General features: G+C 43.2%; 2 protein-coding genes across 4 annotated transcripts in view; both read left to right on the forward strand.

Annotated features, from left to right (window-relative positions):
- Positions 1 to 14,640, forward strand: part of ALG12 (ALG12 alpha-1,6-mannosyltransferase) — a 1,030,719-nt gene that overhangs the window by 48,102 nt on the left and 967,977 nt on the right. The window lies entirely within an intron of this gene.
- The window catches only part of BRD1 (bromodomain containing 1), a 66,610-nt gene continuing 52,185 nt past the window's right edge, over positions 216 to 14,640 (forward strand). Inside the window, exons 1-2 of one of the 2 annotated variants that reach the window (XM_051629792.1) lie at positions 216 to 2,906; positions 3,560 to 6,335. The gene's annotated coding sequence lies outside the window, so the exon portion shown is untranslated. Of the gene's footprint in view, positions 2,907 to 3,559; positions 6,336 to 11,679; positions 12,090 to 12,875; positions 12,956 to 14,640 lie in introns of those variants that run through there. The other variant, XM_051629777.1, reaches the window with a different exon arrangement.

The raw sequence follows: 14,640 nt of genomic DNA on the forward strand, positions 1-14,640 counted from the left end.
TGCGCAGGCGCCGGGCGCGGGGGGCGGTGCCACGCACGACGCGCAACATGTCATCCGGGCCGCGGCCCGCAAAATGGCTGCCCCGGGGCCGTGACGCCCAGGGGGCTCCGCGCCTGGATTCTGACTGAGGCGGCGGCTGCTGCGGGGAGCCCCGTGTCCTGCTGCACCGCCCCCACGGCGGGGCCGGGGTGAGATGTGAGCCTTCTCCGCAGAGGTGGCAGTCTCTCGCCTCTACCCACTTCGTTCCTAGGGCGGCGGCGGGTGCCGCAGCTTCTAGGGCGGTGGGGATGGGGCGGCCTGGGGGTGCTTGCAGCGTTGCAGGCCTCGAGGAACGGCCGGAGCCTCCGCCCGGCCGGCAGCGCTTACCCCGGGAGGCCGAGGGGGGTAGCCCCAGCTCCTGTCGGGCTGGCCGCCGCCGCAGCGGTCGTTCCCCTCCTCGCTGTGGGGGCTGCCGACTGGGCCTCGGCTTTAGGGAGGGCCGGCAGCCTGCCCGGGCCGAAAGTTCGAGGAGAGGCCTCCATAGAAGCGCGGGCACGCCGCTGTTCTTTCTGAACGCAGCCTTCTCCGTTAATCTCCATTATGCGTATTTGCATTTCAAAAAACCCACGCGTTATGTATTTGTGATCTAATGCACGCTAGATTTGGTTCTGGGCTCTGTTGTGTTGGCAGGCACTCTCTGCCTGGCACTTCAGTCTGATCTGCGTGGCCATCTCGGGTAAGGATGCTCAGAGATGAAGGATATGCATTAACTCGGTTTAGCGAAGCAGTGGCCTGGTATGTGCTCGAGATCATGGGATTTTTCTGGATAAAGCTCCAGCAGTTTTGGTGTTCAGTTGTGGGTCAGTGGTTGTCTTCTCTGATTGAAAAGGCTGTCAAGTGGACTGAGTGATCAAGGCTTTTTGGATGGGGTGGGGGTGAAGCAGGGTGGTTTGTTGGGGTTTTTTTCATGTGTGTCTTTACTACAGAGAGCTGGGTGAAAATGTGATCTGGTGAGACTTTGATGTTTGTTGTCAAATTCCCAGTGGCAGTCATAGATTTCTGCTTCTTTGACTTAAGTGCCACTGGTCATAATCACTTCCATCTTACCTTTTGGAGTGGGAGCAGGACATTAATAGCACTGGTTTGGAAGTGATGCTGAGTTTCAGATTAACACAGTTTTTAGAAAGAGAAATAGTGCTTAAGGAAGCACTTGGTTTTTACAAGTTGTTTTTATCAATTAATGTACTGATTTTTTTTTTAATTGAACACCTTTAGTTAAAAAATATTGTGGTGGATATATGGCAGTATGTGAGGAAATCAGTTGATTGCTTTTTGATTTGTAAGAGCTCTTGAATGTTTTTCTATAGTATTTGTATGTTCGTACTTCTGTAGTACTGATGTGGTCTTCTAAATAGATGGTGCCAGACAACATAAAGTGAATGATCTGTTATCCTTAATGCTTCCTTTGGAAATCTCACGTCATTCACATGCTACTCAAAATCCCAACAAAATAACTGTTACACTGTGTGCTGGCAGAGTTTCCTTGTTCCACATTATTACTTACAGTGTGTTTTTACTGATACAGTTGAACTGCTGTTATACTCAATGAAGGCCAAGTAACTGAGGCCAAAGTGAATTAGGGTGAAATTACTTTAACTTGCTCAGTTTTCATTGTTATAACTTAAAATTAGTTTTGTTCTTGGCCAGATCTGCCAGCTAGACTCAGTAGTAGAGGTGTGAGAGCTTAGTTTAGAAACCTTCATCACCAGTCTGTTAACTGGAAATTATGGTGATTATTTGACATGCAACAATAACAAAAATATATAATCTCATAAAGCATCTCTTAGGCAACTATACATTTGTTACAGTTCTGTTGAATTTTACTTGTAATTACATAGTTACACTTACTACACCATAGAAAGCCTGATAATATTACAATATGTGGCTTTACTAACTGCTTTTTTTAACAGCTATGACTTTGAAGAGTTTCCCAGTTTGTAGTTTAAAATTTTATAGTAAATTAAAATACTATAAATTCACTATGTGCATTTCCACTGCATGTTGCTCTTTCAATATGCACCTCTCTTTTATCTTCATTTTTTCATATGTCCCATGCTGAAAATTTCATAAAGGTTAGTGGAAGTTGAGAATAATGAAAGTTGATTATTTCTTTAAATTGTCTTCTAAGTGGCTGGAGAACCAGTCAGTGTTCAGTATGTAATCTATAGATACATATCACAGATGGAGTGAAATAGCTAGTACTTCTTTCTGTTTTACAAAAATACACCAGAAACTTAAGAAAGTAGGTCTTAAAAATCTGAGCAAAGCTTAAATCCAGAAAACAAGTAATATGAAGAATAAAACAATGTCATAATGTTGGTGATCCTGGTGACAGGCAAGGGAAAGAATAAGAACCTGCATTTACTGGAGACGGCTCTAGGCTGCCAGCTCGTGGTGCATGTGGCCAGCTCAGGTGTAGCACTAGTCTATAAAGCATGCAGTCTGAGGTTACATATGTGAAAGAGCATAGTCATTTGGCAAGATGAATATTGGGAGAGTCTGTGCAAGGCATCTTGACAGAAGAAATCAAAACTTTCTTATTTAACTTCAGAAGAGAAACTTTTTCTTCATTTTCTCTGGTTTATGCCTTTATAAACTTGTTATCAGTTTCAGATATTGTGAATAAACATCTCTATTTGCATTTTAACTGAACATGACATGAATTAAAAGTCATCTGATAATAAATGAATATTAAAAAGTAATTTCTCACTTCAGTCCCTGGAGCAAACTGCAAGTATCTGACTCCCTGTTATGTTTTGTAGAATATTGGAAAGCTAAGACAGTATGGTCCCAAAGTAAACGGTTTGGGTTTTCTGAAGAACAGGTGCTACCAGCTCAGAGAAGAAGGAAATATCCCTGCAGTAATTGTAAGTAACCAACTGTCCATCATTCCTTGTATTGGAACGCTAAGGGCTCCCAGGGAGGCTATGACAAGAGTCTAAAACCAGTTGGAAATTAGAGTAAATCCTTGTATCACTTCCTACTGTGACAGACCTTAAAATATGTCTTAATTATACCTATTTCTCCATCAATTTTATGTTATGTGTCATTTGTAGATGTTCAGTGGCTGTAGACAGCGGGTTGTGTTCTGTGGTCCTAGAGTCTCTTCAGTCACTGAGCTGTTAATCTGATTTTTTGCTTCCTTCCATCCTTTTCTTTCTTGGTAGTAAAGATAACATTGATACTGCAATGATAAATTGATGTAGTTCTGTCTTTATTAATTTATATACCTTTGAAAACATTAACTGTTATAATGACATATTGATGATAAAGTGTTGGGAGTGTTAACCATTTTGCTGCTGTTACCTTGTTTTAACAGAATTGGGCAATGAATGTATTTATCTCTAAACCTTCTCTGATAAGCTTATTTTCCTTACTGCATCAGCAATGTATTTTTCATGTGAAATCATGAAGACAAAAACTATATCAAGATATAACACTTATAAAGTCACAGAGAATTTCTGCCTTTTGTATGCACTGAGGTAATTTAATAAAATTATCTAATTTTCTCCTTGTATAGATTCCAGCCACTTCCAGGACCCTATCTTGACAGTGTCACCTTAATGATCAAAACCTTAAAATGGAGGGGAGAAGTACTAAATTTGGATGTCAAATTTAGTATCACAAGGGTATGATTTCTAAGAACACTTAACATAGGAGACTACTTATATATTTAGCATACATAGCCCATTAAATTCAGCAGGCACTTGGCCCTGCTCATCAGATCCAAGGGGACAAGTTGAGTGCTCAGAAAATAAAGAATGAGCAATTAAACAGTAGTTGTGAGCAGCTTTAAGCAGTGTCCATTGCCAAAACTATTATGCCTTTCTGCCTTTTTATTAATTGTATAATTTGTTACAAATGCAGCTGTCTAATCTCTTTATCATCCTGCATTCATAGAATATCAGAGGTGTACGTCAGCAATTTTTGACTTGGAGTTGAGCATATAATAGCATGTTCACAGGATTTATTCATACTTACCCTTTATCTAGCGTGAGAAAGGTGCTGGAGTATGTCTTTCAGAGTGCTAAGTTTGAAGTTCCTATTCTGGCATTTTTTTAACTTTTCAAGATTCTGTTTGTGTTATGAAACCATATTATATATCAGAAGTGATTTATATATGCATGAGTTTGGAAGATCTCTTTATTAGCCAGCATCAAGCACTGGCCGAGGTTGTAGAGGTGTCTGACACAAAGCAAACTTGCATAGGGCTCATTATTATTTCTTAAATGATACATAAGAGTTGGGTTTCTCTGAGCAGAGGAAGCTATGAACCATGTCTGAGTCTCTTGTTTGTTTGGGTTTTTTCTGTGGTTTTCATGCATTGAGTCTTGCTTCTGACTTATTTTTTCACTTTATTTTGTCTCCCCAGATTTTGATGTCACTGTCCTTTGTATTCCTTCCCCATGTAAATGAGGAGATGAGGTTTTAATGCTGAATCTGGTATAGTGGGAGGTGTCCCTGTCTATGCAGGGGTGGTGGAACTGGATCTTTAACATCCCTTCCAGTCCAAAACAGTCTGTGATTCTATGAGCCCATCTATTTTGGGATTTCTTCTGCAGTAAATGACTAGGGATCCTAATAGCGAAGTTTCTTCCATTGCATGCCATCTTAATAATCTACAGACCAGGTTTGTCCTCTAGAATGAATGAGGAAGAGCTAGTAAAGTAATTTAGACTGGATTTGTGTCTCATTGCTGACTGAATTTTAACTTTATACTAAGGTTGAAGTATTAACTCATTGTAAACATTGGAGATTGTTTCTTGGAGATAGATGTTTCTGAGTGACCTAACTAGGAAAACAACTTGACTCGGGAGTTAATACTTCATCACATATTCTTCTTGCAAGTTTGGATGCTGACAGCAAGGAATTTAGAATACAGAAGTCACTCTAAAAGTTTAATAAATAAACTTTATAAATTACTACACTTTATGAAGGCAGTAACTTTTCATTGCTTAGATGAAGGCTTTGTTAGAGGATCCTTTCCAGTGTAGAGGAAAGGATCAGGGAGCAGGAAAGGGTTATCAGAGAAAGCCATAAAATATTTGCAGTAATACTGTTTACGTGGGTTATGCTGGCTTAAGCAGTTACCTGAGTTTGTTCTAAATTAAGTACTTTATGAAAAACTAACCTGATGAGAACAATCACAGGGAGAAATTAGAAATAAATATAGTCAAATTGATGTTGGGTTTCAGAAATATACTGTGTATTAGATATTTGTGTGGAGAACACTTTGTTTTCCCTTTGCTGTGGCTGCCTTTGACAAAAATTTTCCATTCAAACAGGTGGGGTTTTTTTGTTAAATTAACTTTCTGTAAATTCTGTCTTTATGTGCTGGTGAAGTTTCCTCAGCGTGTCTTCAAAAAAAAGAAGTCAAAATCCAATGTAAATTGTTTAGCCACAGTTTTTTGTAATTCTTTTCTATGCAAGTATGATATTTTTAGAACTTTTCACATAGCAATTTTTGTTTTGCTTTTTGATTCTTACCCATTACCACTGACACTTTGTCTTTGCCCGTAACTTGGCTTAGTTGGATATGCAGTGGGAATTGACAGACACTTATATTCGAAACATGCAGCTTCTTTTGTCAGCAATAATAATGATGGCTTTATAACTAAGGATGCTGAAGGAGCACTCCCAAATCCTGGACTTACTTTCCTGCTGCCTCTCTTGTGCTGGCAATCATTTTCATCTGTTCATTCAGGGAGGTAGTTCTGGGAACGAAGCAGAAAATCAGTGACTTGTTGATGAAGGGTCATTCTGACGACAGCTAGTGTTTGGCAGGAATAGCCTCCTACCAGGACCTTTGCAGGCAGAGCTACTATGCGGAACATAATAAAGGTGCCAAACTGTAGACACTAGGAATTGAATAATTAATGCCAAAGAGGCAATGATGGGAGAGAAGGGGAATACTATTCTCTTGTTCCTGGTTCTGTCTGCTCTTCTATAAACAAAAACATTTTATGTAAGACTGCAAATAACTCTGCTCCAAAGGTTTGTGCTCAATAAAACAGTCTCCAGTAGGTAGTAGTCTTGCTGTTTAGAAGACCTACTGGTGAGTAGATGAGCAAGCGTTGTACTTTTGCTGCAGCATTTTTTAATTCAGGGACTTCTTGTTTTATTTTATTGAAATATAGTTTACATATGCGTTCATGTATATGCTAGTACTGAAGGTTTTTTTTGTTTGTTTTTTGCAGTGTCTTTAGGGGAGACACCAAGGGAAGCCCCACCTTCCATCGTGCAGCAAAATCCCAAAGGTATATGATGCTGAAGGATTCAAGCTAGATAGTGGAAAGGTAAGTAAGGCAGGAACTAGGTTTGCCTGTCAATAGTGTATCTCAGTGAAATGCTTAACATATCTTCATGTCTGCAAGTAAGAGTCAACATACCTCTCCTTGCAGTAGGTGACTCCAAGCAGTAGTTCCCACAGATGCTTAAATGGAAATGGGGTTAGGGCCTTTGCATAGCAGCTGTACAGCTTAAAGGTCACTCTGTCAGATTATCTTTAAGTATTATCTATACATAACATTCCATAGGACTGCTTAGCAGATGCAACTTACAAGAGGTATTTCTTAGCAAGCTTGAGTAGCTTGAGTTCTGGTGGAGCTCTGAGTATAAAAGGCTTCTGTCTTTATCAGTACCATAAAAGGCATTGACACAGCCTCCTGTCTATTTTAAAACTCGTGTTTCAATGAAGACCATTTGTTTGGATCAACATGAACTGTTCTGGGGATCTAAAAGGTCTTCTTACCAATTTTATAAATAAAGAACCCTTTTGATTCTGAGGATGAGAAAGATGATATGTGCAGCAATTGCTAGTGAGGCCATAAGAAGAAAAAATATTTTATTCCTTAGCAGTTGTTCAACATGAGTGAACACCAATATTTTATTTTTGGTCACCCTTTTGTCATAATACAGTGTCATGGTTTAATGCTGGACCAGCAATTAAAAGAATGACAGATGCTCTCTATTAACGCCTCTCCCTTCCTTTCTAGGGAAAGAAGGGAGAGAATAAGAGAAAGAGACTTATAGGTTGGAAACTAAAATATACAGCTTTAATGAAACAAAAGAGATGAAAATAATGAAATATGTACAAATGTATACAAATGTATACAAATTCTGCATCATGCTCACCCCCAATAATACTTATGTCACTACCGAGGCTGCAGGGCAGGCTCTGGAAAAGTCCCAGACTGGACTTCTGGAGTCAGCAGCAGATGGAAGCTGGATGCAGGAATTCACAGATGCAGGAATGCAGGGATTGGGATCAAAGGCAGACAAATGGATGGAGTCGTCTCAGGACGCCCGCCATGTATGAAGAGAACTTGACCCTTGTGATCCCTCAAATTTATACTAAGTATGACCCGTATTGTATGGAATACTTTCTTAGATCATTTGGGGTCACCTGTCTGATTCACTCCTTCCCAAAGGAGGGTCGCAGGTGTGAACGCTTTATTCCCTTTTGTTTCTGGAACATAGATGTTTTTCAGAACCAAGCTGTGACCTTGTTTCTGCATACCATTCTCTAGACATAACTACAAAGTGTTACCAGTCCTAGATGTAGACGCTGATGGAGAAACATGCTGTTAATTTCAGCAACTGCAGCTACTTGAAAAAGACTTAACTGGAAAGGAAAAATACTAGAAAGAAAATTCGTTCTATCCTGGGTCAAAGCAGGATGGCTGTAACTTTAGGGTAGAGGAATGAAAAGGAAAATGCAGACAGTTCTTCCTAACTAGAGAACAAGGAAGATATTTGGTAAACATGTAAGGGTAAAAAGTGCCAACGCTTTTCTTCCATATTTGAAGTCCAAAGGTTGATCCCCATTCTGAAATGGTTATCTAGGACTTTGGACCATATATCCCAATCAGTCTAGTATGAAAAAGAAGTCAGCCTTTCTGCCAAGGTATTGATGATAACTAAGAGATGGATCAGTGGATTTCTTTGTAAATATAGTAGTTCCCAAAGATCAAACAGAAGAGGTGGAAGGACACCATACTAACTTACAGACTGAAGACAAACGGTTGTGATTTTGTTTGTCATCATACTGCTATAACATATCTTTTGATAGGACTGCAGCATCTTTTCCACAGTGCATGCTATTCTGGCTTCTGTGATGTTTGGGAACAACCTTTCTTGTGAGAACAACCAACCTTACACAGTTGAGCACATGAGTATTTTACCAGTACCCTGTACCACAGTTGATGAGGTGAGATCAGAAAGAATCCCCTTGCAGGATGGGAGGACCATGGTAATGCTGTATCTTTCGAGACAGTATGTTGGAGGGTAATACTAATGATGCTTGAATGAGTCTGAAGGTGTAAACCGTATAGTGGGGAAGCCAGACTTGAAAACTTTATAGGTATAGAGTGACTTGAGACATCATACAGAGGCATCACATGACTTGGCAAGGTTAGGTAGATTTGTCACCTTGATAGGAAGAAGACCCTCACACACACGTTACTGCAGTGCAAAACCTATCCCGAGATGGAAGGATTCTTGCAAGTTCTGAAGAACATGTAGAGTGGGCCTGCCTATTGCTTGTCCCTTCACAGCCAGCTGTTCAGACCAGGAGAGAGACAGAAGTACAGTGTTCCACCCAGGAAAGCTAAGCACCACTGCCAATGTTCAAGTGCTCCAGCAAGTCTGAGATGATCTTTACTAAATAATCTGTAAAACAAAGGTGATAAACTGTAGCATTGTAGAAATGTGTCTCGTGAAGTTGGATTCTGCAAGGAAACAGAAGGATGCCAAAGCAGATTAATAGTATTTGTTTAAGATTCTTCTTGAAGGGTTTCTCTGGAGAACTTGGTAACTGGTGCAGGTGAAAGCTGGTAGGCAGAAGATACTAATTCTGTGGAAGTCTTCCATGCAGGGTGAGTCAGAGTGGGTAACTTGAATAAAAACTTGATGCTGCCAAGTAGGGTTGTGAAGATTTTTATGGACTGGGACTGAAGCCCTATGCACATGTTGACCTAGTGCCAAAAAAAGGTGAGGATCCTGTTGCCAAAACTATGGTTCAGAAGGCCAGTTATTTTTTGCTTGAAATGGTATGGTATCCCAGTAGAATTGTTTTCTCCTAGTCCAGAAATAGAATTATTTTGAGGCACCAAGAAAACAAATTTATAAGATTATAGAAGCACGTGCTGAGGACTGCTCAAATGCCCCAGATATTAATATATACTGTTACATTTTTAAATAATATGGGTTGACATACTAATACTTATCACAGAAGGATGGAAGGTACTGATCTAGTAGCCTATCATGAAGTCAATGAGAAATTATTCAAAGTGTAAGGCTTGTAATACTGAACTTTGTGTTGAGCCTGTCCTGGTCTTCATGCCATTGCTCTGAAGTACCGTATGAAGGAATGACATGCATTTTGTGCCAGAACCTAGAGATACCACAGCAAAAATTTCTTTTATCTTCTTAGTGAGAATAATTGAAAGCATCTAGAACACTGCTGAACCCTGCCTGCATGTTAGTAATTTCAGTTGGAGACACTCTTCAGTATGTGAACCAGGAAATTAAGTTCTGAAGTTCTGTAGAGAATCTGAGAAGCTGGGAGGCTTTTTTTGCATCAGGCTAATGTGAATAAGAAGCTTTTCATTTCAAATCTGTTAGGAGGTCAGGTTCTGGCACCATAGTACACTGTCATGATTGATTCAGTGCTTTGAGTCCTTGGTCAATAGGTTGTGGAAATCAATGATGCTGCTGCTGTCTTTTTAATGAAACCATTTCGGAACTGCCACTTCCTGTTTTTATAATAATGGAGTTTAAGACCTTGCACCTTATAAATGGAGTGTTCTTACCAAATGTGCCCTATATGCAGGGCGGGCAGAGCTGGAAGAGGAATCTCAAGAAAAAGTCATGGAAGCAGAGCTTACTAGACATAATAAAGCAGGGCTTGCTAGAGAGAATAAAGCATGAGTTTAAACTACAAAAAAGATGGTTAATGATGCAAATACCAACAGGGAACAGTGCATTAGGGGAAGGGATGTCCAGCTATGGCATGCTGTAGTTCACCTGGTAGGAAAAAAAAGAAACCAGAAAAGTGCCAGATTTACTTGTGCATCAGAAGACACATGAGAGTATGGACATCATCAAGCTCTCTGTGGAAAACTTGTCTCCAGTTATAAAGCATTTGCAGGGCAGACATACATGGATTATCACTTAAAAGATAACATGTTTTCTGTCATAAATGAGATTTTATTATTATTAGCTTATTGACAACATTTATAATTTATAGTGTTTTTTGTACTTCGTGCACTAATGTATATGATTTAGCATGCTAAAGCCATTTTTGTATCTTTCTATCACAAGCTAAATTCAAGTGCAACAACATTAATTTAAATTAGCATGTTGCAAGACATCTGAGACTGATGGTAGGATTGCTGAAGCAATACACCTGGAGAGCAATTCCTCATAGGCAAGCACAGAAATGACCAGATGGCCTATACAGTTCATACAGTCTAATTATATATATTTTGATATATATTTTTATATATATTGGAAATTGGAGTTACTGGGCCTATTTGATCCAAAAGATCTTTTTCTACACTGAGGGCACTAGACAAATGTTAGCTGTTTTAATAGCTTCTGTTTTGTTAAGAGATCAGCGTGCTGGGTGATCCCTGATGAGGAAAAAGGAGTTGGAAAGTACTTTATAGGATTTCCTTAGCAAAGTTACATAAGCTCTCTGGGCCTTAATTCACTTTCTGTAACTAAGGACAGGTGAATATATTTCTAATTTCCTAGTCATAAATATATTGTAGGACCAGCTGCTGTTCGAGGTGACCAAGCAGTAGTGCTAGGAAAAACACAAAAATGAGTTGGTAGGTTGTTTCAAAGAAAGCTTTACTCACTGGGCAGTTGTTGTACAGATGGGTGACGAGAATTTTACCTGCTCTTGACCGTTTGCTTTTTACTACATGCGGGACTTGCTCTGTATGATCGACAAAGGCAAGTGGTGTTAAGTCTTCGGCTGGGCTGACAAAAAGTTGTTTTTGAAACGTGGGTGCAGCCGGCTCACAGAAATGTATTGCAGCAAAATCCTCCAGATCTAGAATATGGCTGTAATGGCTGTCTAAAAATAATGTGTGACAAAGGGTGTCCTTTGGAGGGAAAGCCAGAAATACCTTGCTTTTGCTTTGTCAAAACGTAATTATCAGTTAATTTACAAGCAGCAGTCTGAACAGAAGACCACGCCAGAGCTAACTTTCAAGCAAATTTTCTGCACCCGAATCTCGAGGTTGGACTTCCCCTGAAGAAATAATAAATACGACTCGCTTGTAGTTTCGAGTCTTGGTTTTGTAACAAGCCGCGTCCCTCCCCCGTCCTCCCCCGTTTTGTTGACCCTGCGCTGGGGCGTTTAAATGTTCTCGCTGGAGGCGCCGCAGCGAAGCTCGGGGGCCTGGTTGGGCCGGGCCCGGCCGGCGCTGGGCGGGAACGCAGCGTCCGGAGCAGCGCGTTCCCGCCCTGTCCCCCGAGACGCGGTCCGGTCCGGGCTGCGGAGTGCCCCGTACCGGCTGGTGCCAGGCCGGGCGCCCCGCGCGGCCCTCCGCCATCAGGGGGCGGGCGGAGCGGCGGCGCGCAGGCCCCTCCCCGCGGCGGCAGCAGGCAGCGGCGGGGCTGGGCGGTGCCTAGCGCCCTCACGTCCCTTCCTTCCCTCTCTCCCTTCCTCCCTCTCTCCCTCCCTCCTCTCCTCCCCCCCGTCGGCGCAGCGCTGTGGTGAAGCCGCATTGTTTGTGCCGAGGGGGGAGGGGAGCTTCTCAGCCCCGGGAGCTGAGCGCCGAGCCTGCAGCCGAACGGCGACCTGCGCCGCGCCTCACGAATGCGCCGCGCCCGGCTGCAGCAGCAGCCCCGCACCCAGCGCCGGGTCGCCGCCGCGGGCAGCGCGGCCCTCTCAACGCCCGCTCGCCCGCCCGCGGCTGCCGGACGCGGGGCCAGGCGGCAGCACCGGCGGGAGCTCCGCCATTAAACCGGCCGCAGCGTCGGCCACAGAGGCGGAGCGGGAGGTCTGTCAGCCGCGCTTCGGCGGCTCCCACAGCGTGAGTGAAGCCGGGCGGGTGGCGGCTGCGGGGCCGACGGACCCTGCCGCGGCGAGACGGGAGACCCGAGGGGGGAAGGGCAGGGCGGGCTCGGCACGGCAGCGCGGGAGAGCGCGGGGGGGAGAGGTGGCCTGGGGCGAGGCGGGCGGGCGGGGAGGCTGCGCGGGGGGGAGCCGAGCGCGGCGGTCTGGGGGAGGGCGCCGCTCGAGCTGTTTTGTCAGCCGCCATATTTGTGGGCCGAGTATTTTCGTGGAGGGGAGGGAGGTGACTGTTGGGAAGGGCTGGAGATGATGGGCCTGGGCAGGAACCATCCTCCCGGGGGCCGGGAGGGGGGAATGCCGGGGCTGGGCAGGAACCATCGGCGCGGAGGGGTGTGTGCACGCTGGAGGCTCCCTGGGCGTAGGCAGGAAGTGTTCGCGCAGCACCGGCGGGGGCGGGCCCGTGGGCAGGCCCCGGGCGCGGGGCGGCAGCGCGGGGGCGGTGGGAGCCGCGGCGGGAGCCGGGATTGCTGCGCGGCCCCGAGGCATGGGGAGGGGAGGGGCGGCCGGTCTTCCGGCGGCTCCGGTGAGAGTGGCTCTGGTGATCCCGCGTCGCTTTGCCGTCTGTGGGCCGCTTGGCTGGGCCCCGGTTCTTTGCATTCCCTGAGGGGTTGCTCCTGCTCAGCAGCTGAATTTGTGGGTGGTGTCCGCCCCGTATGCGTGTAAGCGCTGTTTGCTTACCCTCCCGCATTGTGTAGGACTAAAGAGCATTCCTGTGTCTTTCTCTTTTTAATGGTCTGCATGAAAGTGTCCATTGAGAATGGAATTCCCTTTTCCATTGAGCAGGGGATCCAGGGACCAAAGGCAATTTATTTGAAGAGGAGGAAGGTAACTAGGACAGCGATTGTAAAAGGAATTTGTAATCAAAAAGTATACTTTTCCGGTTGGTTTTAGCGATCCTGTACATTGATTAAAAGTGTATTTTTCCTCATACCGTACATTCCATGCAAACAGCTCTCTTCATTTGCTTTTGCTGTGGTGAGGTAAAGTGTCTTTTGGTGGCTTTCTTTCCAAGCAGCTGATGTAATTCCAAGAGACGAAATCTGTGGATAACTTCTCTGGTTTATCTCCTGAAGTCTTTTGAGTTTTTCTAAGAGGCAGAAAGATACTAACAGAAGTACCTTAAAATAATTTAATTTTGCTAGTAGTGTGGTATCTCTGTTAATACAGAATGGAAACCTAGTTCACTCTTTTTCAGACTTGTAATTTCAATTCTATTATCAGTATGCCTTTGTTCTAGTTATTGGACTTTCTGTAGCAGTATCAGTGGTTTAAACTTTTTCTTTAGTTGAGAAATCGGTATGATTTAATGCTATGTTGTTTTACATAATTATTAAATATTTCTTCTGAACTTGTTTGAAGAGGTGGAGCCTTTTTTATTCATCTCTTGTTTATATAGAGCAGATCAGAAGTCTGTCATACTTAAACACTGACTGTTGTCTGTTCTTGTGCTATAAAAAGCAAGTAATAAGAGTTAAGGATTATTTGTGTAATAGTCAGATCTATGTGGAACACAATTCTCGCATGAATAAATAAAACAGCTTAGGTTGGGAAAAAACAGGTCGGTTTGTGAAAGCAGATAGATCACACCCTAACAAGAATACTAGGTTTAATGCTAGGTACTTAAATTATTTAGTGTTCACGTAAAAGGCATAGTTTACATGGGATAGTTTATGTAATTGTTCCAGTACTTTTTCTTCCTGAAATAGATGCACTAGTCTTTAACAATAATTGTGTTTTGATATTTGCATTTCTCTGCTATTTTGGCAATATATACTAACACTGGTTATGTTATTTTAACTAATACACAGTGCTGACTTGGAGTACTGTATTGAAGTGGTGTTGCCCTATTAATAGTTTAAGTAAGTGATTAAAGGAGGGGGTTTTTTTCATAGTTTAAGTCAGTGATTAAAGATCAAGAGGTTTTTTTTTTTCCTGTAGCTGAGATTGAATTTTTAAACTTGACCTTATCAGTTCATTTTCTGATGTTTTGAAACCTCATAAGAAAAAAACCCCAATGTTAAAATGTTCCTGACGATACCGAGGTGTGTGGTGAGGTTGACACACAGGAGGGAAGGGATGCCATCCAGAGAGACCTTGACAGGCTTGAGAGGTGGGCTTATGCAAACTGCATTAAGTTCAGCAAGGCCAGGTGCAAGGTCCTGCACCTGGGTTGGGGCAATCACAAGCACAATTACAGGTTGGGGGGAGAATGAATCGAAAGCAGTCTGGACGAGAAGGACTTGGGGTTGATGGTGAACAAGAAGTTCAGCATGAGCTGGTGATGTGCACTTGCAGCCCAGAAAGCCAAACGTGTCCTGAGCTGCATCAAAAGAAGTGTGGCCAGCAGGTCAGGGGAGGTGATTCTCCCCATTTACTTGGCTCCCATGAGACCCTCGTAGAGTACTGTGTCCAGTTCTGGAGCCCCTAACATAAGAATGACATGGAAGCTCATGGAGAGAGCCCAGAGAAAAGCTACAAAGATGATCTGATGGCTGGAGCACCTCTCCTAT

Source organism: Apus apus, chromosome 1 (assembly GCF_020740795.1).
Source record: "Apus apus isolate bApuApu2 chromosome 1, bApuApu2.pri.cur, whole genome shotgun sequence".
In the NCBI taxonomy this organism is placed as follows: Eukaryota; Metazoa; Chordata; class Aves; order Apodiformes; family Apodidae; genus Apus; species Apus apus.